The 24960-nt window shown below is 41.2% G+C and overlaps 1 protein-coding gene across 1 annotated transcript in view; it reads right to left on the bottom strand.

The window, feature by feature from the left end:
• The window catches only part of TMEM132E (transmembrane protein 132E), a 296117-nt gene that overhangs the window by 146653 nt on the left and 124504 nt on the right, over nucleotides 1-24960 (bottom strand). The window lies entirely within an intron of this gene.

Here is a 24960-nt window from a genome sequence, read left to right as displayed (position 1 = left end):
TAATTCTGCATGATATTTGGAATGCTGACAGCTGGTTTAACAACAGGTTCGGGGATCACGTGTTTCTCTAAAATCTGATTTTTTAAATAGGCCAAAGGCCACACTGATTTGTGACACCAACCAGCAGACACATTGTTGGTATTTAAGTATGACGTTCATTCAGTGCATTATACTTGTCTGTGTAATTTATATTGCTGCTTTTATCCTGTATGCTGCCTAGAATCTCCTGAATTAGTGACCTATACATCCAAATAAATTATTTATAATTATTAACAAATTAACGGTGAAGAAAGAGTTCCCAATAAAGCAGAACATCCAATTCAAACGAACATTATGTATACCTAGCAGGGGAAAGAGATGCTATACATGTTTTATGCATTATAGGCGCAGATATTATTTATTTATTTCCTTTACAATATTTATGGACTGCCTCTATCTCAAAGGATGCTGTGCTTTGTTCACAATGAAACAAGTGCGGAGTCAACGAAAGCAACATCAAAACAAAAATTCAGAAATCAAACAAAATCAACAAACACAACCAGAAGTTAAAATGGCAGACAGAATTTTATGTGTAAGCAGAGGCATATAGAATATAGATAGGAATTGTCTGTTGCATCCAAGGTTTAAAAGGTAAAGATAACGGTTCCCCTCGCACATACGTGCTAGTCGTTCCCGACTCTAGGGGGTGGTGCTCATCTCCGTTTCAAAGCCGAAGAGCCAACGCTGTCCGAAGACGTCTCTGTGGTCATGTGGCCAGCATGACTAAATGCCGAAGGCGCACAGAACGCTGTTACCTTCCCACCAAAAGGTGGTTCCTATTTTTCTACCTGCATTTTTACATGCAGGTAGAAAACTAGGTTGGCAGAAGCTGGAACAAGTAACAGGAGCTCACTCCATTACGCGGCACTAGGGATTCAAACCGCCAAACTGCCGATCTTTCTGATTGACAAGCTCAGCGTCCTAGCCACTGAGCCACCACGTGCCCCCTGCATACAAGGTTTACTAAATGTTAAATAATAGGTTTGTTTTACTGGTAATTTCAAATTTCAAAAATTCTCTTTTGCATTTTCATCTCGGGTTCCTTTTTCTTCCTCTTCTTTTTCTCTCTTTCAATACCTCCTTCTAAGCCTTTTTTCCCTCCTCCCCGGGATACCCCAGCCTTCCTTTTGAGGTCCTTATTCATGTCCTTCAGGATCTATGCAGCTCACATTGGCAAACCTCCCTCTCACTGTCCTTCCATGATGTCAGATCAGCTTAGCTCTTTCTCTCTGATCAGTGAAAATACAACCAAGTTCATGCATTGTACTAAGCTCTAAAACACTTTGTTTGGTTTATGCTTTAATGTGAGATAAGACCTCAGACTCTGTGGCTTAAGAAAACAAGGCATATGGCTTGGCATCTTATTGGCTGTTGCTATTTTTACACTATTATTGTATTAGTATTGTTGATTTGATTTTATCCCACTTTATTCCACTGTAATTAGCCCAAATTGAAAAGCCTGGCTAAAGAAAAAGATCTCCGAGCAAAAGCCCTGAGGGAATTCATGCCGTAACAAACAAACAAAAAAAACCAGAGGAGAATATTCTTCATCTATGCCCCTCTGAGTCTCCAAAAACATTAACGTTCTTTATATGGTCCGACCTTTATATGCCTGACCTTAACACCTAGACTGATTCCCACTGAGATATGTTGTCCCTTGCATTGCCAGGCCCAAACTATTTATGGATTTAAAAGTGAAAATAAGACCTTAAATTGTACCTATATTTACAAACTAGAGCCGGACTTTCATCTTTCAATATAGGCAAATATAAATTTAATAAATTATCATTATTGATTGTACCTAGAATTGCAAACTGGAGCATGTCCTACAAAATAGATATACTGTTATTATGATGATGTACATATCATCATCGTAAGGTACATATAAATATAATAGTAGTATATTTATTTATGTCGATAGAGATTCTCATTTATCCAGGTCAAGGTTATCCCAAAGGTGCTTTTTTTCCCAAAAGACAATTGAACTTTCTGGTTTTCCTTGCAAACATTTCGCTTTTCACCCAAGAAGCTGAAGAAAAACCAGAAAGTCTATATTTATTTATGTTTATGTATATTTATGTATTATGATTGGTTGCAAAATCAGTCAGATGTTTAGACTGGGTGTGGCATTTTTATCCACCAAGAATCCTTGGTAAGGGAGCCTGGTAAGGGAGATATTATTAATGGTTTCATTATTATTATGTATACAACAATGTGAAATCGCAGCTGCCAGTCCTTTAGCTTGGGTTGACCTTTATTTACACCAAGTTCTTCTCCAGAAACTAGGATATTGTAATATATTGGCATAATATATGTATGGGTCAAAGCAATGTGGCCTTTCATAATTGACATATGGAAATGTTATCAATCAGCAGATTTTCCAAGGGCCATCCAAGATTTTTGGGTGTGGCATCCAGTGTGCTGAGAATCACTTTTTAAATTTTTACTATTTGCCTAGTCTGTGTGATCAGTTAGTCACACGGCTGCCACTTTTGTGTCAACTAAAGCTTCTAGACAATTCTTAAGGATAGGTCCAAAAGAAATGCCTTACAGTAGTCAGGTCAGGATGAAACTAAAGCTTGGATAATACTTGCCAGGTCCAATCTGTTGGGGACTCAGCCGATTTTGATTTAAATCACTAAGCACAATGCTTAAAGCCAGTTGGTATCTCTGCCAATGGTCACTTTTGTTTTCCAGTCCTGCACAAAATTTACGTTTTATAAATTTAAGTTCTAATGTTTCTATATTTATTGGGTTCCTTTCAAGTAACTTCAAAATATACGGTATATTTCCTGGCAAATTATAAGGTACTAACAAGAAAACCATGTCCTTCATTGTGTGCAGAGCGCTTACTTTATAGGACCACTGAATAATCCAAATTTGCTCTGTCATCATTTATGAATAGCTCAATCTCTACAGGTGTGTGACATAAATATCTTCCATTTATCATTGAAAGGCATTAAGTACTCAGAGTATTGTGAATGCTCAATAATTCTTCTATATTATCTGGTAAGTCAATTTTTTTCAATTTCTACCTGCCCAGAAAATAATTGTTAAGGTAAAGAAGAATTCACTTACTTAGGGTCATGTAGCACAAACTTCCCCGCCTTAACAAGTCATAATATATAAGAGATTTGAACTGAGTAGCTGTCAAACTGGGAACAGTTTTTTACTTTTACTTTACTTTTATTTGCGCTTCTAGACCGCCCCCTCTCCCAAAAGGGACTTGGGGCGGTGTACAGTCCATACAAGAAATACAACATATGAATAATTAAATATAAACAGTTAAAATTGTTAAATAGATAAATAGATATGGAGGAGGTTAAAAAGAAGGTTAAAAAGAACTGTACAACTGAGTAAAGTATCTAAATATAGTTTTAAAAACCCCTAAAAATATCCTATAAATTAAATTTAAAAACAGTTCCCCTAAAATACCAGTTAAAAAATATGTCTGCCAGGAGGTAGCAATTATGAATGTGCCAGGCCAGCTAATCGGAACAGGTGAGTCTTCAATTTTTGTCAGAAGGAGCGGAAGTCGGTGGTGGTTCTAATGTCGGGGGGGAGGTCATTCCAGAGGGTTGGGCCCATCACAGAGAAGGCCCTACTCCTTGGCGTCGCCCATTGGCATTGCCTAGTGGACGGCACCAGGAGAAGTCCCTCCCTGTGAGAGCGAATGTGTGTGGCAGGATGCGATCCCGCAAGTAACTAGTTTGTTAATCACAGTACCAAACGGACAGACAAACAGACATTCAGAATGTGCATTCTAACCTGCATTGCTTTTCTAAAGTCATAGCACTGGAAAGTGATAAGTCATGTGCATTTTAAAAGTTCTGTCTTTTTACATGCTGTTACCAAACTTATCTTCCAGAAATATCCAAGGACAACTTCCCAATTTTATTAAATATTTTCAATCAACTTTTTCTGTATATAAAACCATCCCAGCTTGGTATGATGCCTCTTACGCCCAGCATTTCTTTCTATGTATGTGATTCCAGCTGTCTTACACTGAATTAAATCACTGTCTAATTAAAGCCCAGTATTTTTTTCTACCCTGGGCTTATTCAACTGGGTGTCCTCTGTGTGGGATTACAACTCCCTTTATCCCCAGCCAGCATGTGTTATTTTCTCTGGCAAGCTAAACATTTTGGTTCAGGATACATTCTAGGGGAAAATAAGCTGATGAAGTTCTAGCTGAACTGAAAATTGGCAGGAAGCTATTTGGTAGATGGTTTAAAGCAAGGGTGAGCCACATGCTGCCCTAGGGTCACATGGCCCTCAGTCTAATTTCAAAAACACTTTTCAGGCAATCAATTCAGATCTATGGGAAAATGATTGGCTCCTTTCCTGGCAGTGCAAAGAGGGCTAGAATAAGAAAAGTATCAGCAAGAGAAAGCCAGAGATGCATGGAGGAGGGAGGGGGACAAAGGATGCCAAAAAGAGAGAAATAATAGCACCAGACACCTTTGGTGCTAATGCCTCAGTGCTGCCCAACATTTGCATGCAACAAGATTCCAAGCAACTTACCCTCACAGAAATGTGCCCTTTGTAAGGGTTACCCATCTCTAGTTTTAAAAGAATCAATTTGGAATGATGGGGCACTCTTTATTGACAAGGTTGATATCTCAGACAGTGCAGAACTCCATAAAAGGGGATCATATTTCAGTACCACGGAGAGCTCCCTGGGAAGCAATATTGTACATCTCTACAAAAGTCCTATTCCATTCATTTTAGCACAAGTCAAATAATGGATCTATTTATACTATGACAAATGTATAACATAATTAGCCTGGTAACTGAATTAATTCATTTTTGGGGTTCATACAATACTGAATACCAACCAAAAAGATATTTTCCACAAGAACGCTAAAACACAAACTAAACAAGTTTAAAATGAACCAAGCCCAGCCAATTTTGCCAATGCAGCTGTTGGATCTAGTCCACTTCCAGATGGATGGATGACAATTCTCTTCATACTGGGTGGGAAAGATGAGTGTTATAATCAAGACATACATATGAAAGACACCAAGTTGGTGACAAGTTGTTCTACATTTCTGATAAGGCTTTCTAGCTTCTCAGCCATACCTGAATATTCTATGGTAGAATCTGGTAGCCTCAACCTCAAAGCAGGCGGTGCATCTTTCGTGGTGCGTACCGAGTGTTACGCAATTCAAGTAAGCATTGTAGTATTTAACAACAGATTGATTTAAATTAAAGATTCAAATACATTTACACTCTTGAGGGACTGCAACAGTAATTCCAGAGTTTGTGGCCTCCAGATGAGTTGAATTTCAACTCTTCAATCACCAAAGGTAAGAATTCGTGGAGAGAAAATCCCACTTAAGAAAGTCATGGTTTAACATGTAATCTGAAACACAAATTTAGTGATGTAAGATACTGCATTTAGGTAAGATTTTTAAAATTAAAACATGTTTTGGATTCACACAAGTACAGTGCACCATAAGCAGGCTGAATTCACATAACAAAGGAAAGATACAAAAAAAACTAATCTATTCCAGGTAACGTTAACCAAACCTAGCCTGCTATACAACTGCTGAATCTTTATCTGTCCTGGTTAATCATGGTGTATTTGTGCAGTCACTTAGTTGCCCTGAAGCAATTTATGCTCACAAAGTGAAAAGACACTTTTTCCATCATAACAGCTTTGTAAAAGTATTCCATCATTCATAATAATAGCAGGATAATAATTGTATCAAATTATATAAATGAAATGATTAAGTCACCATCAAATAATGTCTCTTCTATAAAAAACAGATGTGTCTTGGAATTGTTAGTCTAGGAAACAGGTTTTTGATTGGCAACCATTTATATTGTAGAGAGAAATCGATAGAGTGTCACATTTGAGATTGTCTATGGAGATTCTCAGTCATCCAGGTCATGGTTGTCCCAAAGGTGCTTTTGCAAGAGGCAATTGGACTTTCTAGTTTTTCTTTGAAGATGTTTCACTTCTCATCCAAGAAGCAAAACATCTTCAAAGAAAAAACAGAAGGTCCAGTTGCCTCTTGGAAAAGCACCTTTGGGACAAGTAAAGAGCAGCATGCATATTTAGCCACCAAGAAGCAAAACATCTTCACCTGACCTTAAATATGTTGTACAAACTCAACTAAAGTTAAAAAGCATTTCCAAAGATGCAAATGGTACCATGCCTAGTGGTCAAGAGTGAGAAAAATGTCGTGAGACAGTGGTTCTCAACCTTTTCTTCACTGCAGATCCCCTTTAACTACCTTTTGTGGCCACAACCACCAAGACTTAATTCAAGATTTAAATCAGAACATTTCTTCAAGCCTTCGCAGATCCCCTGTGGCAACATCACAGCTCCCCAGGGGTCCACAGACCACAGAATGAGAACTACTGCTCTAAAACCAGAACATTGCTCTTTATTTCAGTCTGGATCTTTTTCTGTACATATCCTGGTTATTGTCTTAATCTCAGGTATTACTGAGAATAAATCCTCTTCCCTATGACAGCCCTTCAAGAATTGGAAGATTGCTATCATTTCTCTCCTCGGGTCGCTCTTCTCTAGGCTAAACATTCCCAATTATTTTAACCAGTCTTCATAGGATTTAGCCTTCACACCCCTCATCGTCTTTGTTACTCTTCCTTGCACTCTTTTCATTTCCTCTGCATCCTTCTTCTACTGCAGTGACCAAAACATGATCCAGTATTTCCACGTGGGAACTGACTACTTCAATTCCTCTGGGAAAGACCAACTGACATTATAGACTGGAACAGTCATGCTGCAATATTTTGTTGTGGTCTCCCTTCTATGGACAAACATGGGGGTCTCCAACCAGCACCAGTCTGCAGCATGCCAGTAACTGGGCCATGCAAACCAACAAACCCCATCCACGGGATGCAGCACACAAAACCACACACACCTCTGGTCCATGGAAAAACCTCTCTCCACGGAACTGCTCCCTGGTGCCCCTTAGGTTGGAAGCCACTGTACTAACAGAACACTCAGATGCTAAAGAATGCAAACTACATAGAGAAACAGGCCTACCCAGAGGAAAACAAGTAGATTAGACATCCATTGGGGGACCCAAGGTTGGTAGAAGAAAAAATAATAATAAAGAAAAAAGCTAAGGAGGAAAAAGAAGAATTCAGAGTATTGCACACACTCAAAGACCATAAAATCCTACATGTTTATTAGTGAAACTAGAATGGAATAGTGAAACAAGCTAGCTGGAATACAGAAGCAGAAATGTTTCCATTTTATAATAAGTCACTGCAGGACTTACATCTATATTTTTAAATCACTCCCTATTTCCTTATCCCACTTTCAAGTGAAAAAAGGAGGCAGCATTTTTGGCAATTTGTAGTGATGGAAAGGGATATGGTCCTTCTTTTCCAATGGTGTACATATTACCTCTTAATAGCTATTAGTGTAGCAGCTTCTCTACTGAGGATGGGGTGATGGGTTGAACAATGGTTACCAGCTGTCACTTACTGATTAAGAGTACCACAAAATAAGCCCAGGTAAAAAAAGTGCCTCCTCTAAACACCCCCAACTGACCATGAATACAATAGCCCAGAGTTACTATAAAATCAGGCATCCTTACAAATATAATAAATACTTACATAAATTTCAATCAAAAAATTGTACTGTGCCACCTTTGTGCAATATGTTTCACCTGGTTACTCAATTAACCCACTTTCTGGGTCCACAACATATTCAACCATAAGCTAATCAAACAGGTTGGGTGTAGATAACCCTTAAGTCACACAATAAAAGCAACTAACCCAAGTTGACAGTCATACAAATGCAGCCAATAAGTTTCTAACCAATCTTCCTTTCTTGCCATTCCTTGTTTTTTGTGCGTCTTGAATAGTAAACAGTATGATCTTCCGATTGAAAGTGTCCAAATCCAATCCAATTTCAACCAGCTGAAGCCAATGGCAATCTGCAGTTAATTTATTTCATCTTTTATTATATTTATATTTATTCTTCGACAAAGTGACAAAATTAGTGGACCAGAGGAATGCCGTCGATATAGTTTACTTGGACTTCAGTAAGGCATTTGATAAGATAGACCATAATCTACTACTAGATAAAGTAGAAGAATGTGGGTTAGACAGCATCACCACCAGATGGATTCGTAACTGGCTGACCAACCGCACTCAACGTGTAGTCCTCAATGGAACTGCATCTTCATGGAGGGAAGTATGCAATGGAGTACCCCAAGGCTCTGTTTTGGGCCCAGTACTCTTCAACATCTTCATCAATGATTTGGATGAGGGAATAGCCAACACTCCAGAAGATAGGCTTAAGATACAGAAGGATCTTGACAACAAACTTGAACATTGGGCACTATCTAATAAAATGAAATTCAATGGTGAAAAGAGTAAGGTTCTACATTTAGGCAAGAAATACGAAATGCACAGGTACAGTATAGGTGATACCTTGCTCAATAGTAGTAACTGTGAGAGGGATCTTGGAGTCCTAGTGGACAACCATTTAAATATGAGCCAGCAGTGTGCAGCAGCTGCCAAAAAAGCCAACACAGTTCTAGGCTACATAAACAGAGGGATAGAATCAAGATCATGTGAAGTGTTAATACCACTTTATAATGCCTTGGTAAGGCTACACCTGGAATACTGCATTCAGTTTTGGTTGCCACGATGTAGAAAAGATGTGGAGACTCTAGAAAGAGTGCAGAGAAGAGCAACAAAGATGATTAGGGGACTGGAGACTGAAACATATGAAGAACTGTTGCAGGAACTGGGTATGTCTAGTTTAATGAAAAGAAGGACAAGGGGAGACATGATAGCATATCTCAGGGGTTGCCACAAAGAAGAGGGAGTCAAACTATTCTCCAAGGCACCTGAGGGTAGAACAAGAAGCAATGGGTGGAAACTAATCAAGGAGAGAAGCAACTTAGAACTGAGGAGAAATTTCCTGACAGTTAGAACAAATAATCAGTGAAACAGCTTGCCTCCAGAAGTTGTGAATGCCCCAACACTGGAAGTCTTTAAGAAGATGTTGGATAGCCATTTGTCTGAAATGGTATAAGGTTTCCTGCCTAGGCAGGGGGTTGGACTAGAAGACCTCCAAGGTCCCTTCCAACTCTGCTATTGTATTGTATTGTATATGGGTAGTCCTTGATTTATGACTGTATGTTCAGCAACCATTCAAAATTACAACGACACTGAAGGACTTATGACACCCATTGCAGCATTCTCCTGGTTACATGAACAAAATTCAGGCACTTAACAACCTGTCTGCCCTTAAGACCGTGATAAGTCAAGGACAGTTGTAAGTCAAGGACTACCTGTACTGAACTTTCCCATGCTCATGCTTCGTACATTCCATATTTTCACGACAATTCTGCAGTTTTAGAACTATTTATTGCATAGCAGTAGTAAAGGTAAAAGGTGAAGATTCCCCTCGCACATATGTGCTAGTCATTCCCAACTCTAGGGGGCTGTGCTCATCTCCGTTTCAAAGAGAAGAGCCAGCGCTGTCCAAAGACGTCTCCGTGGTCATGTGTCTGGCATGTCTAAATGCACAAGGCGCACGGAACGCTGTTACCTTCCTATCAAAGGTGGTCCCTATTTTTCTACTTGCATTTTTACATGCTTTCGAACTGCTAGGTTGGCAGAAGCTTGGACAAGTAACGGGAGCTCACTTTGTTACGCGGCGCTAGGGATTTGAACCGCTGAACTGCCGACCTTCTGATCAACAAGCTCAGCGTCTTAGCCACTGAGCCACCGCATCCCATTTGCATAGCAAAAGCGGACACCAAAAAAGCTTTACTATAAATACATATCATAAATACCATCAATACTCCGATGTAAATTCCTCAGCTCTAATCTGAAGGGTCTGTCATCTGGGATTACAGCAATAAACATCCTGTCTCATCTATCCATGTGGTTTACTTGAGAAAATATAAGAGTGGCTTACCATTGCCTTGTCCTGCAGAGTATGACCGAGTATCTTTGTCATCACTAAAATGATTGTCTCCTGAACCTTCCTCTATTGCTGCTGTAGGATGTAGGTGACTGATTACTTAAACTGGGCAACTGGAATGGTCTTCACACTGTGCATGACCCTACTTAGAGCATATGGTTTTGGTGTACACAACTTTATTCAGCCCTCCCAGGAACATCTCCCACCATGGTGAGCTAGCATAGCACCATTATGAAAGATAGTGATTCATAAACTAACCAAATAGGCTGAGTCTGCACAATACACTAAATCATTTTTTTAAAAAAACCTAATCGTGATTAAAATTAAGAAAACTTGGCTTCCTCTGCAAATGAGGCTACTAGGTCTCTAACTAGCATAACTAAAATGTGTTGTGCAAATGCAACTAATATACATAGACATACATCAATCACTCCTGTTCCCAAGCACAGGGCCAAATGTTGGCAGAAAGTATTTGATCACTGAACTAGAGCCAGGCATTCTGAAATGTGAAGTTAAATGGACCCTAGAAAATGCTGCTAACAACAAGGCTGCAGGAGTTGATGAAATACCAGCAGAACTGTTTAGAATCTTATACGATAATGCCATTAAAGGGCTACAGGAGATTTCTAGCTGAATATGAAAAGCATGGCAATGGCCAAAAGACTTAGCGGGGGAATCAACTTATATTCCAATCCTGGGAAAAAGGGAAGTGCTAAGCAATGTCCAAACTACTAAATGGTTGCATTTATATGGCGTACCGTAGAATAATGCTCAAGAATTTGCAATTCAGTCTTCAACAACATATGGAATGAGAACTGACAGGTATATAAGCTGGATTCAGAACAGAAAGAGGTCGAATGTTCAAGTTTGTACTGCTAATGTATGAATCGGTAACAGAAAAAAATAAGGAAATTCCAAAAAGTCCTCCACTTTTGTGTTAGGTTTTTGACTGGCTGGACCGCAACCAATTGTGAATAGTTGTTAAAACATGGGCCAACAGAGCTACCTAATCTACTGATTGTAAATAGTTATGAAATCCGGGAATAAAGAGCAAATCAATTATTCAGAACTGAGAAACGATTGCATTAAGGTTGCACACTATCCCTTATTTATGTAATTTTTAAGCAGAATATGAGAAAGGCTAGACTAGAAGAGACCATATGAATGAAATTAACCAGGAGAACCAGCAACAACCTCAGATAATGTTAATCATCATGCTTCGATGGGTAGTAGTGAAGAAAACCTAAAGAAGACTTGAGATTAAAGAAGAAAATTCAAAGTCAATCTGTCCTGCTCAATATGAACTGGCTATAAGGAATGCCAACCAGATTAAACAGGCAGAGAACTGGAAATGCTTACATTACATCCATGTAGCTGAGCTCTGGTTCTTCCTTTCAGGCCAAACCCATCCCAAAACAGCAACTCAAGATTTTCTGATTTAGGGGTAGAATTATGTACAGATCATCCTCAACTTGCAACCACAATTGGAATCAGAACTTCCATTGCAAAGCATGGGTGTTGTTAAGTGTGTTGCACCCAATTTTATAATATTTTTGTGTTGGTTGTTAAGTGAATCACACAGTTGTTAAGTGAATCTGGCTTTCCCCATTGCCTTTTCTTGTTAACAGCTGGCTGGGAAGGTTACAAATGGCAATCACGTGATCCCGGATTTCACAAGCGATCATAAATACGTGTCAGCTACTAAGTGTCTGAATTCTGACCATACAACCACAGGAACATTGTGATGGTCATAAGTGCAAGGACCGGTTGGTTGTAAGTCATTTTTTTTCCGCAGTAGAACTTTGAATAGTTGCTTGATGAATGGCCCTAAATTGAAGACCACCTGTCCAATCAAAGATCATAAAGATCACCCCATTCAATATAGTAGAATAAATTGAGGGAAAATATGGTTTTATTCTTTTCTGAAACAGAGAAATTATGCCTGCCCATCTTCTCATTGAAGGATTCCAAAGACTGAGCACCCCAGAAAGATATTTGCAACTTATTGAAGGCAAATGAATGCTCATGGTTTTTAGTACAACTTCACTGCAGATCTTTTGTGTTTTCAAGCCAGTAGGTTTAAATATAAGAATATGATGCTTAAGGCTCAGAGGTTAGGACTGTGTTAGGATTACAACTTGTTGTTCATGATAGGTAGGAGTTCTGGAAACTGTAGTCCTAGGCATCTGGAGGGCATTAGATTGGGTAAAGTTGACATTATAAATTTCCTACCTAATAAGCTGGGAGGAAATAAAACAACTGAGTTTTGTTTTAAGACAAGCAGCTCCTTTCACGCAAAGTATTTTATCTGGATTCTGGTTTGACCCATTTTCTGGGATCGCATATGCTGTGCCAGAAAAGAAACATCAAAATGAAACTTTAGCATGTTGCGCAAATGTAGCCACCAGGTATTTACTTACCTCACTTAGTTTAATGTGTCATGTCAACATAGCCAGGTAATTTTACTTAGGAAATAAGAAGGCAATGAAATCACTGGAGTTTTGCAAAATAACATATAGGAGTCTCAAATAGTGAAATCTGACCACCTGCCTTGTATTTAGTTGTCTGCCTTGCTGCCCACGGAGGTTTTCCTTTATTCCAGACTGATTTCTTTTAAACTAGGACATGCCTTTTTTTTTTCTCACCATGTTTGTAAAAGTTAGCTCTTAAAAGTTCACTGCACAATTCAAAGGGGCACCAAAATTAAACAGGATGATTTATCTCAGCATTCAAAGAAAAAGTGACCTTTAAAAATAAATAATAAACCGGACAGGACTGGCTTCCACAGGCATCCCACGGTGATCTTCCCAAGGTCTGAATTAACTCCTGGACCACCTTTGGTTGACATGCAGCCCAGATTTAGAGCTATTAGAAGTGAGATCTGTCACTTTCCAAATTCCTCTCGACTTAAAAGCATTAAGTGTCTGTGGAGATTTCAGAGATAAAAACTTTCCTGCCTATAAATTTCATGGCCTGTAAAGGAGAAATTATCAGCAAGGCAACTTGGACTGATGGATAGTCTCAATTTGTTCTTTTCCTCCAAAGTAAATGGGCTTGATGGATATATCCTGGATTCTGCCAAGACAGTTTCACGTGATTAGTATTGCTTTTTTTTTTTTTTTGTCCCTCACAGGCAACCATCAAGTCATGCTTTTGTCAGTCTGTGAGCATTGTGGCGATAAATACATTGCTTCTTTCTTGCTCCCCACCTGCTCCACCATTTTGTGTATATGTATGCATGGGTTTAAGGGGCTCAGTGGCTCAGATGCTGAGCTTGTCAATCAGAAAGGTTGGCAGTTCGAATCCCTAGCACCGTGTAATGGAGTGATCTTCCATTACTTGTCCCAGCTTCTGCCAACCTAGCGGTTCAAAAGCATGTAAAAATGCAAGTAGAAAAATAGGAACCACCTTTGTGGGAAGGTAACAGTGTTCCATGCACCTTCGGCATTTAGTCATGCTGGCCACATGACCACAGAGACGTCTATACATATACATTCCAGATCTAGAAAAAGTGGGGGAAATTGTACCTCACACATAATGACTGCATAAAAAAATCTATACAATATGTGGCCTTCCAGATATTGGTGTTGATCTACAAAGCCCAGCAGCCTCAGCCACCGTGATCAATAATTAGAAACACCTGGAGATAGTTTGGCTGCACCTAGCTGATCCTTGCCACAAACTCATGGGTTGGAGTCAATGAACTTGCACATAACTAATTTCAGTATTAACCCACGAACAACCAACAATTAACAAACTGAACTGCTTGCACCACATACCGAGAGAGGCATATACAAAGGCTAAAACAAAACAAGTTAAAAGGAGAGAGGATTTTGCTAGCAAATCATTGCCTTCCCTTTTATCAGAAACCTGTCCTCACTCAAAAACGTGGATTTTGAGAGGAAATGAATTCAGAAATGCATTCTTTGCATGCAAAATATTGCACATGTACGCATTTACATGTAGAGCTTTGTAGAGATAATCTTTCTAATTCGCAGCTTAAAGAAGAAATGTGATGGAACAGATTTTACAAGTGACCATATGTCAGATTTGTACAGATTGAGGTGATCCATCTGTCCCTCTGCCACATCTTATAAGTCTTCATCCCCATGTCAATTTGGTTTCTCCATATTATTGCTGTTAGGAGGTGATAGTAATCCAGCATTTGGTCACATGGTTAGAATAGATGTTATATAGCCTGTAATGGGGAGGGGGGGGAAATACACATATACAAAAGAGAGAGAAAGAGAGAGAGAGAGAGAGAGAGAGAGAGAGAGAGAGAGAGAGAGAGAGAGAGAGAAGAAAGAAAGAAAGAAGAAAGAAAGAAAGAAAGAAAGAAAGAAAGAAAGAAAGAAAGAAAGAAAGAAAGAAAGAAAGAAAGAAAGAAAGAAAGAAAGAAAGAAAGAAAATACAATTTAAAATCAGTGGAGCAACTTGCGTCCAGAAGTTGTGAATGCTCCAACTCTGGAAGTTTTTAAGAAGATGTTGCATAACCATTTGTCTGAAGTGGTGTAGGGTTTCCTATCTAGGCAGGGGGTTGGACTAGAAGACCTCCCTTCCAACTCTACTATTCTATTCTAAAATATCCATGGTACAAAAATAAAAAAACCAAGCAATAATTGAACAACAGAAGAGCAAAACCCTAAAAAATAAATTAAAAAAATACAGACACCAAACTGGAAGAAGGTTTCCAAAACAAATCAGTCTGCATTTCTTTTTTTCTGGAGGGAATAAACCCCCTAAAGAGAACCAGCCAGATCAGTATTTGGAGGTGTTCCACAGAATCTTGTCAGGAAGTCAAGGGAGGCGTGTGACAAAGCTCCCACAGGTCAAATTTAATGATCACATGGAAACCCCCGAGCATACTTGGAAAATCTTTCCCCTTGAAACAAGTGCAGACTACAGGTAGTCCTCGACATAACAAATCATTTAGTGACCGTTCAAAGTTACAACGGCACTAAAAACAGTGACTAATGCCATTTTTCACAGTTATGATCTTTCAGGCATCCACAGATCACGTGATCAAAATTGGCAACTGGTTCGTATTTATGACGGCTGCAGTGTCCCGGGGTCATGTGATCCCCTTTTGCGACCTTCTGACAAGCAATGGGAAAGCCAGATTCGTTTAACAACCAGGTTACTAACTTATCAACTGCAAAAATTCACTTAACAATTGAGGCAAGAAAGGTCGTAAAATAGGGCAAGACCTAACAAATGTCTCACTTAACAACAGAAATTGTGGGCTCAATTGTGGTCATAACTCAAGGATTGCCTATAACTGCAATGTAGGACTGTACCATTCTACAGGGCTGCCATAGAGAGAGATATTGTATTCACTCGCAGCCGGGCCTTGGACTCTTAAATAAGAATATGGATTTCAGTAATGAATTGCTTGGCATCTTTAGAGGCATGCAAGGCTGCTTCCCAGAAAGACTGGCACTTAAGAAAGTCCCAATCAATGCATCACAGCTTTTATTTGATGTCTGACTTCTGCCATATGATATCCCAAAAGATCTCATCCTGTCAAAAGACTGATTAGGACTCAACTCACATCAACTCAACGGCATGTAGAAAAATCCATGGTTTTTTTTCCTGGGTTATTTGTACGTTTATGGACAGGTGGACTCATTTAGTGACTGCCTCATACGGGGACCATTTGCAATTACAACAATGATGAAAACAGTTATGATCTTTGCAGGTCTGTAATGGAAAGCTGAAGTCAAATCATGAGTTCAGTCACAGTTTCACATGACTTGTGGTCACGGAAATGACATTCAAATGACGACTGGGTAGACTGTACCAGTGATGTGCGGTGAGGTTTATGGCTGGTGAGGCTGGTGACATCATCAAACCATGTGGTTGCTCCGATCGCACGGGCATAGCCCGACCGGAGAAGTTTCTCTTCTCAGAAATGTCTTCTCAGTGGAGCTCCTAAAAGGGACAAGCAGGCTGCCACAGCTCCACTGAGAAGACATTTCTGAGAAGAGAAACTTCTCCTTTCTCCTCCCCCCCCCTCCCTTCTAGCACTGATGATGTTACCTAGGCATTTTTTGCATCGGGCGAGTCCGGGATCCTTGCAAGGGGAATGGGACCACATGTGCAGGAGGCTCCTCAGCGCCAGCCTCAGATCAGCGTGAGCCGCGGTCCCCTTCCCCTGCACACATGGTCGCATTCCCCTCCTTCTTGAGCCAACATGAAGGAGACCGCGGCTGCACTAATCTGAGGCTGGTGCTGAGGAGCCTCCTGCACATGTGATCCCATTCCCCTTGCAAAGATCCCGGTCTCGCCCGATGCAAAAAATGGTGAGATTGGCGCACTTGGGGCTGCTGCTGCAATGTCCAGGGAGGCTAAACCAAGCTGCGTGCCTCTCCCAGCCACTTTCGCGGCTTCCCGGAGTAAATTTTTTTTATTTTCATGACGAGAGCGGTGAGGCTCTGCCTCCCCTGCCTCCCCTGACTGCACGTCACTGGTACCTTATGTGCTCTCAGCAGGACTGCTAATCAGTCACATTGCTTCATCTTTATTTCTATGGGTTGTATGGGGGAGAGGGAGAGACCACTCTCTTTCTCCTCTCCATATCATTTGTGATTTTATAATTCCCTGCAATTTCTTGCAACTACTCCAAAGCAATCCCTTTTCAATAAATATACTGCAATAAATGGGACTTTGGACTGAATAAACCTGTTAAACTGATTTTACAAGTTCTTATTAAAAGGGTTCGATGTATTCATAGGATCATTAACGGCTGGTAACCACTGTGTGCAAATGAAGCGTCTGCATTTATATGGCTGACATCGTATTGCCAAATCTGAATGAAGCAAATACTTTTATTAGGCCAACTGGGATCAGAACCTTTCATCTAAATGATAACAGTGGCTTCAGGGCAGCACCAGAGAAGCTCTGTGTCAGGGTTCCAAATAGCATCCAAAAGTAAATCAGAATCCAAGGCAAAATATTGCTCAAAGTTCCAATTTATTAAGAGAGCCATGTTGGCACATCTGGGAAAACCTGAATCTGAAGGCTTCCCGGTTTTCCCCACCCAGTTGAAAGTTCAAGATCTTGCCCCCACACCCACAAGCCCATCACATGGTCCAATCTTCCACTGCCATGCTGGCAGTTCCTCCCATCCATTTCCAGTCAGGTGCAGAGGTGCAAAGACAAATGATGACCTTGGCTTTCTAGAAAGAATTTTGTTATGGCTACATCGCATCTAGTTCCGTGCAATCCCCCCCTCCCATTTTCCCACAAGAGAAAATGCATAGTAGAATAATAGAAAGTGTGGCAGGCCAAAGATCCAAAAGAAAAGATGGCTGCAGGCCTGACACTCTGTATGTATCACATACAGAGGCATCACGACACATATACGCAAAGGGTGAAGCTTGTATCACAACAGTACCATGCTGTTTTGTCACCTATCCTACCCATATAGAGGTACTATCCCACCTCTATATGTTAACCTGAGGAAATGAAACAACATCTACGGAATATTTGGGTGAGCAAAGTCTAGAAAAGGGAGAAATGCAATCCAGGTCATCCTCAACCCACAATCATTCTTTTAGTTAACTATCTGAAGTTGCAACAGCACTGAAAAAAGTGACTTATGACCGTTTCTCACACTTATGGATATTCAAGTATCCCCATGGTCACATAATCAAAATTCAGACACTTGGCAACTGGGATGTATTTATGATACCTATAACGCTCATATGATCAGCTTTTGCGACCTTCAGACAAGGAAAGTCAATGGGGAAGCCAGATTCACGTAACAATCAGGTGACTTACTTAACCACTGCAATGATTCACTTAACAACTACAGCAGGAAAGTTCGCAAAATGGGGCAAAACTCAATTAACAGCGGTCTCACTTAGCAATGGAAATTTTGGGCACAGTTGTGGTCGTACGCCAAGGACTATCTGGAATATTTCAGAACAAACTGTGGCTCGTGTTCAAATTAAAATGTCTTGCATGTATCTACACTACTGTTTTAAGTCCTAATGCAGAATTTCCAGCAGGGTTTCCATTTATAGCCAAAACCAAGGAGATTAAGAGGAAGAAACAAGAAGAGGCCAATATCCTGTATTTTAAAAATATAAGCTCCAGTCATTGTACAGATCTCAACTGCCTCCAAATTTAGGAAAGCCAGGTTTCCTTAACAGACAGAACACCAGACCTTATATCAGACATCTTGTTAACCTATCCACATTTGAGGGTTTTGATTCCTGAAACTGCATCTGGCATCATTTGTTTCATAAAGTATTATAGTTTAAGTTTATCTTTTAATAGTATCATTATTTTACTTGTGCAGAGGGCTTTGAAGGACAGGAGAAAGAGCTGCTACCAAGAACGGCCAGATGGGAGAGACAAGGAACTAATTTCAGAAAACAGCTAAAATAGGCCACCTCCCTACTTCACATGAAAATAAAATGAGGGAGAGGGACACACCTTTAGACTTGCAAAATTATGTTACGATAAAAGTAGTCCTGATCTATAATGCATTGGTTTTTTAGTCTGATCTACCCTGTTGGGCTACCAACTTGTGCCATCTGAGTCATTTTTTAAGAAGGGAGACATATTAATTGAAGAGGAAGAGGGAGGGAGGGAGGGAGAGAGAGAGAAGGAATGAAAGCTTATTTGAGCCCCAGATGTTTAGAGGAATGTGTGGCTTTCGCATGCCGCCAGGGTTTTTCTGATTGGCTACTATAGGGCCAGGTCTAGGCAATATTACTCGCCCACCTTGTTCCCCCAAATAAGCCCAGCCTTTTCCCTTCCCAGATTGCAGTGTGGAATGAAAGTGTCTCCAGCAGAGCCCCTAAATCAGTCAGGAGCCAGCTGCTCACAAGGGATGAATAATAAAGTAACTCTCTCCCACACTTGCTGCAGCTTTGTCTCTTAGCTCTCCCTTCCTGATGAATTTATTGGGGATTTTCATCATTATGTCAGTTCCAGTAATTGCTTTATAGACAACTTTTACAACTTCTTCCAGAGGGGCCAGCTGTTGCCAGGGGGGTGTAGTTTGAAAATCAGTGCTTTTCAGAATCCATTAGAGGTTACAAGGATCCAAGATGGGTATTTGTGGGATAGCATTAGCACTTGGACTTATATACCGCTTCCTGGTGCTTTACAGCATTCTCGAAGTAGTGTACAGCCTATTGCCCCCCAACAATCTGGGCCCTCATTTTACCAACCTTGGAAGGGTGGAAGGCTAAGTCAACCTTGAGCCAGTGAGACTCGAACTGCTGGCAACTGGCAGTTTGCAGAATTAACATGCAATACTGCATTCTAACCACTGCGTCACCCCGGCTATTCTGCCACACAAATTGAGGCTTCTCTGGGTCAGCCAAGAATTATCTATATCATGCCATGATGTTGGTATGAAAGCATAAAAGGGGGACTGGTAATCATACAACACAGACACAATTTGGTGCACAGGTGAAAATCACCAGAAACCAAGAGCAAGAGAGTTCTAGTCCGGTCAAGCTAAACAGCACTAGCAATAGCACTTAGCATTTAGACTTATATACCGCTTCATAGTGTTTTTACAGCCCTCTCTAAGCGGTTTACAGAGTCAGCAAATTGCCCCCAACAATCTGGGTCCTCATTTTACCCACCTCGGAAGGATGGAAAGCTGAGTCAACCCTGAGCCGGTGAGATTTGAACTGCCGAACTGCAGCTAGCAGTCAGCTGAAGTAGCCTGCAGTACTGCACTCTAACCACTGCGCCACCTTGGCTCTAGGTAACTTTGGACTGGTGCTTCTCTCTTGTGATAACAAAGGGCCAATACAGAGAGGAATAACTTCTGTGTCAAGAGATATAAATAGCAGAGGAGGGTTGACACCATTAAGCCCTTCACCTCAGGATATCATCTGGGTTGCAAGGGTGGGGAGGGCTGAATCTGGCCCCAGATTTGTAAGAACATGAGTTTGGGCTTTGTGAAAATGTGAGGCTCACACTCTGCCAGAGAGAAGCTCCCTGAGGATGGGCTCCAGCACGAATCTGAAAACTCAGAAGGTCCAGACTGGATCCTTAAGCATTATCCTGGGACCAGTGGTGAAATTCAATTTTTTTACTACTGGTTCTGTGGGCGTGGCTTGGGGGCGTGGCTTGGTGGGCATGGCAGGGGAAGGATACTGCAAAATCTCCAATATAACCCCATTCCAGGGGAAGGATATTGCAAAATCTTCATTCCCACTCCACTTGGGGCCAGCCAGAGGTGGTATATGCCGGTTCTCCGAACTACTCAAAATCTCTGCTACCGATTCTCCAGAACCTGTCAGAACCTGCTGGATTTCAACCCTGCCTGCGACACTCATATTCTCCTTCATTCATGTGAGACTCAGCTGGCTGCCATAATCTAAAAGTGGAGCAAGCATGTATGCAGAGAGAGAAAAGCTAGGAATTTCTTCAAAAAGATCCCTTCAAGGAGGCAGATAAGGAAGGAACCGAGTCATTAAGGATCAAAAGAGAAATGTCATCATGAGGCAGACAAAGGAGGCTAACTGCTGAGCACACAGAAACCTCCCCTCCAGATTTGTGAATCTGCAAGGCGAGCACTTTTAGGGATAAAAGGGGCCCTGAGATCCGCCCACACTTTGATCATCCTAGATGTGGACTTGTCAGTTTCCATTCCTCTAGCTAGTGCCTGGCAACCAAAAGGACATCGAGAAGAGGGGATGAGCATGTGTGAGAGAGACCAATGTACATGGTAATCAATAAGTGTTGCTGCCACTTAGGATACATCGAGTCTGTGTGTTTCATCAGTACCTGATGTGCCTCGTGTTCAGTTGAAAATGATTTGAGTATGACGTTATTTGCATATGAACCCAATTATTTCTCAGTTGTTGACCAGGCCTGAATGCTTCATAGGCACATATCTTGCAACTCCCTTATGCTGTACCCCCTTATGCTGTACAGACCCCTGTAGCAGGGGTCTGTACTGTTTTTTCCCAGATAAGAGTGCCCAGGGAAAACCCAAGTACAGCATAAGGGAGCTGCATGAAGCAAACGTCCCAACAAAAACCCCTTTTATTAACATACTGTGAATTCTGCTCGTTCACATCTAGCAAGTCTTTCAAGCATTTACAGTCACAGACCTTATCTGGCTTGGAGAACTGACAGGCCGATATCTGCAAAACCTGGCAAGGAGTCTCGGAGAGTCACGAACCAATTAAGCGATCTAATTGTCTCCTGCAAACGCCACTCCCCTTTTGCTCCTCTTTTATTTCCTCTGGGAGGGGCCATTCATCGTCCAGCTGTGGCCTTACTCCCAACTCCTGTTCTTTAGCTGTTCCCTTTGCCTGGCAACTTTGCGCATGCGCACACTGGGAACAGGCTCCAGCTGTTCATCTGCCTCACTGATGTCTGATTCTGAAGGCAGCTGATAACTGGCATATGACTCTGGCCCCCTCTCTGCCTCCGACCCAGAACCCTCATCAGAACCTTCCTCAGACTCCAGGACTAGCCCATGTTCCTCCCCAACTTCCTCACTATCCGAATCTGCTGCCAGTTCTGCTGGCTGCTGGCGGGCCACAATACACAACTCGATTTGTACAAGCAGTGAGCAAGCATGCCAAACAATTCCATCTCCCCCTCCCCGCCGCCACCATCACTGCCACTGTGGGTCAGCAGAGCCTGAAAGGTTGGGTATGGCTGAAAAAGAGCACAGGGCTGGCTGTAAGATTAACATGCTTCAACAAGATGTCTGCATGTGGATCAGTCACCATAAGCTGAACATGGGAGGACTTGTAACAGATTCACTCTGGTAAACCTAGTAATAGCAGCATAAAAGGGAACCAAATCAATTCAATGTCATCCCAATGTAGCATGGGCACCTAATGTGTTCAAAATCTAAACAACTGAAAGATTGACATGCCTCAGCAAACTAGAAGGGAATTCATATTCCATCCAGATGACCTCCCACAGATTTTCAGTCATTTATCCATGGATTTACTTATAATTCATCCTTCCTCTAAGAAGTCATCTAGGAAACCTGGAAGTCTCTAGTGTAGCAGACCACTGGAGGATCTCTTGTAAGACTTAATATACGTCATCATTTTACAATACATGAATTGGTCACCTTATTACAATACAAAAGACTCCATCTCAGCCCAGTGGGCGTCAGTAAATAAATGAATTCCTTGAGTGAAAGAAGCAACTGAGCTGAAATGGAAAGGTAAGAGTTGGATCCCTGAGAGACATTAAGTGCTCTCTTTCCTACCCCTTGAGTTGAAGCAATGTTCCTGCAAAATGTTAAGCATCACTTGTGGCAAAAGAAAAGGCGTTCTCTTCCCCCAGCAGCAGCCCTCCATCTTGTCAAAAAGCATTCTCCGTGTCTCATAGCCTGCCAACAACTTTTCACACAGAAATAATTCCCGCTTTTTTTCTGGGGCCTTTTCGGTTCATGGTTGAAGAATAATTTTGCGTTTTACCATTGAGAAAAATGGAGCATTTGCTCTGTACATTCGGAGACTTGAAAAACAACTGGGCAGGGTGGGTTTGATTTAGATCAAGTCGATTTAAATCATGATTTAAATCACTAGTAAAAAGGCTTGATTTAAATCAACTCGATTTAAATTATAATTTTTAAAGAACAACTGTCATCTCTCTCCCGCAGCAGCTCCTCCTCTGATCCGCTGTTGACTCACTGACAGTCCCAATATTTGGAGAATATATAGCCACATATGCCACAACGAAGCTCCATTTCATGCTGAATAAATTAAATTATTAATGTATCTTAAATAGAAAACTACCTTTATATAGATTTTTAGCCCAAAAGCATTTTATTAAAATAAATTTGTTAAAACATTTTTAAAAATCCAATTTAAATTTTTAAAAAATCTGATTTTTTATTTTATTTTTAAAAATCATCCATTTTATCCACCCTGCAATTGGGCTCACCTCACTCCAAGTTAACCAGTAGGAAAAGGAGAAAGGCTCTAAAGTAAACTAAACCACCTCTTTAACTGGACAGCACCATATGGTTAAGTTACTAGGCTAGAAACATGGGAATTGAGAGTTCTATTCCTGCCTTAGGCACAAAATCATTTGTGTGAACTGGGACCAGTCTTCTTTCTCAGACCTTGGAACAAAACAGCAAGGTCAAACCACCACTTCCAAAAATGCAGCCAAGCAAACTGCAGGGATTTGTCCAAGCAGTCATCAGGAGACAAGACTAATTCAAAATGGGGGCATTTCACAGTCACTAGCCTGCAAGTACATATTAGTCATGACGGCGGCATGAAACCTCCATGTTTAGAAGCAGTGTATCTGTGACTGGAAGAAAACATTGGAACACCAATGTAGGTTGCCCTTATACATTAGACACAATTCCACTAATCCCCAGGTAGATTGTATGAGAGGAAAGAAATTTGATTTTACACCACAACACACCTATAAGGCTGACTGTGAGAGTCTGTGTGAGTCATCCGGTCTCTCTGTTTTTTGGGGTCATGGGTGAAGAACCACCATACCTATCAATCAGAGTCGCTTAGCAAAAGTAAAATAAATATGGGAGAATGGTTTTGCCCTTACACTGTTTACAGCTTAAACCAGGGGTGTCCAAACTTGGGAACTTTAAGACTTGTGGACTTCAACTCCCAGAATTCCCCAGCCAGCCATGCTGGCTGGGGAATTCTGGGAATTGAAGTCCACAAGTCTTAAAGTTCTCAAGTTTGGACACCCCTGGCTTAAACAGAGGTCTCTGCCTGACCACTTTTTGAGATGCAGGATGCCAAGTTAGTAGCAGAAGTGGGATTCAGCCGGTTCGGACCGGTTCACACGAACAGGTAGTTCGGGTGTTCAGTTAGCCACGCCCACCTGCCCCTGCGCTAGTCTGTCCTATATTTCCTTTGTTTGAAGCCCGGCTGACAGGCATGGCAGAGCAGATTGCCACGCCTCAGCTGTTTTACTCACCGGGGCTGCAGTAGAAGGTAAGTTTTAGGGCTGTTTTGAAATGAACCAACTTCACGCGCAGAGTGAACCGGTTGTTACACCGTTTGAATTGCACCATTGGTCAGGAGACTGCATTGCCTGATCTTGATTGGCTGGAATATGAGTCTGGGATATGAACTAGTCTGAGCCTTTCACAGTGGGAAAAGCTTTGAAGTTACAGAAAGATTCCGCTCCTCTTTTTTTCTTTATTCAGTAAAGAGTACAAAAACCAAGGAGATGAACTCGGAAAGAGCTCTGAACATCTAGACCAGGGGTGTCCAAACTTTTTGCAAGGAGGGCCAGATTTGGTGATGTGAAAATGTGTGGGGCCGATCATTCAGCCTGACATTCTTTGAACTCTTAACATTAAATGCGAATTAACTACCGTATTTTTCGGAGTATAAGACGCACCAAGATTTTGAAGAGGCAAATTAAAAAAAAAGTTTTTGCACTCTCCCCAAAACGGCCCATTTTTCGTGAAAACGGGCCTTTTTCTTAAAGGGCATGAATAGCCCTTAAGAGGCTTCTAGAGTGCTCCTGGGGGCTGGGGGGGGGCAAAGTTGAGCAAAAAACGGCCCGTTTTTTGCTCATTTATGCCCTCCACAGCCCCCAGGAGCACTCTGAAAACCTCCTAAAGGCTATGCACAGCCATTTTGGTGAAGGGGGCAGAGTTTTGGGAGGCAAAAAATGCTGTATTCAGTGTATAAGGTGCACCCAGATTTTTAGCCTCTTTTTTGAGGGGAAAAAGATGGATCTTTATACTTCGAAAAATACGGTATTTTATGAAAGACTAAACAAATAACTCCAGTGGGGAGAAGAGGCTGCGGGCCGCTTGAAATTTGAAAAGGGGCCACATTTGGCCCCCGGGCCGCACTTTGGACATGCCTGATCTAGACTTTTCTTAATATGAAGAAGAAATAAAAAGATATGTTGCTAAACTCCACGAAATACAATGATCTTCTGCATTGCCACTAGGATACTGCAACCCTCATAAATATGAATCAGTTGCCAAGCATCTGAATTTCGATCACATGGTCATAGGGATGCTGCAATGATCATAAGTGTGA

Source organism: Natrix helvetica (genome assembly GCF_964273705.1).
Source record: "Natrix helvetica genome assembly, chromosome: 2".
Lineage (NCBI taxonomy): Eukaryota > Metazoa > Chordata > Lepidosauria > Squamata > Natricidae > Natrix > Natrix helvetica.
Note: the sequence above shows the minus strand (reverse complement) of the source record. Positions and strands in the feature narration are given on the sequence as shown.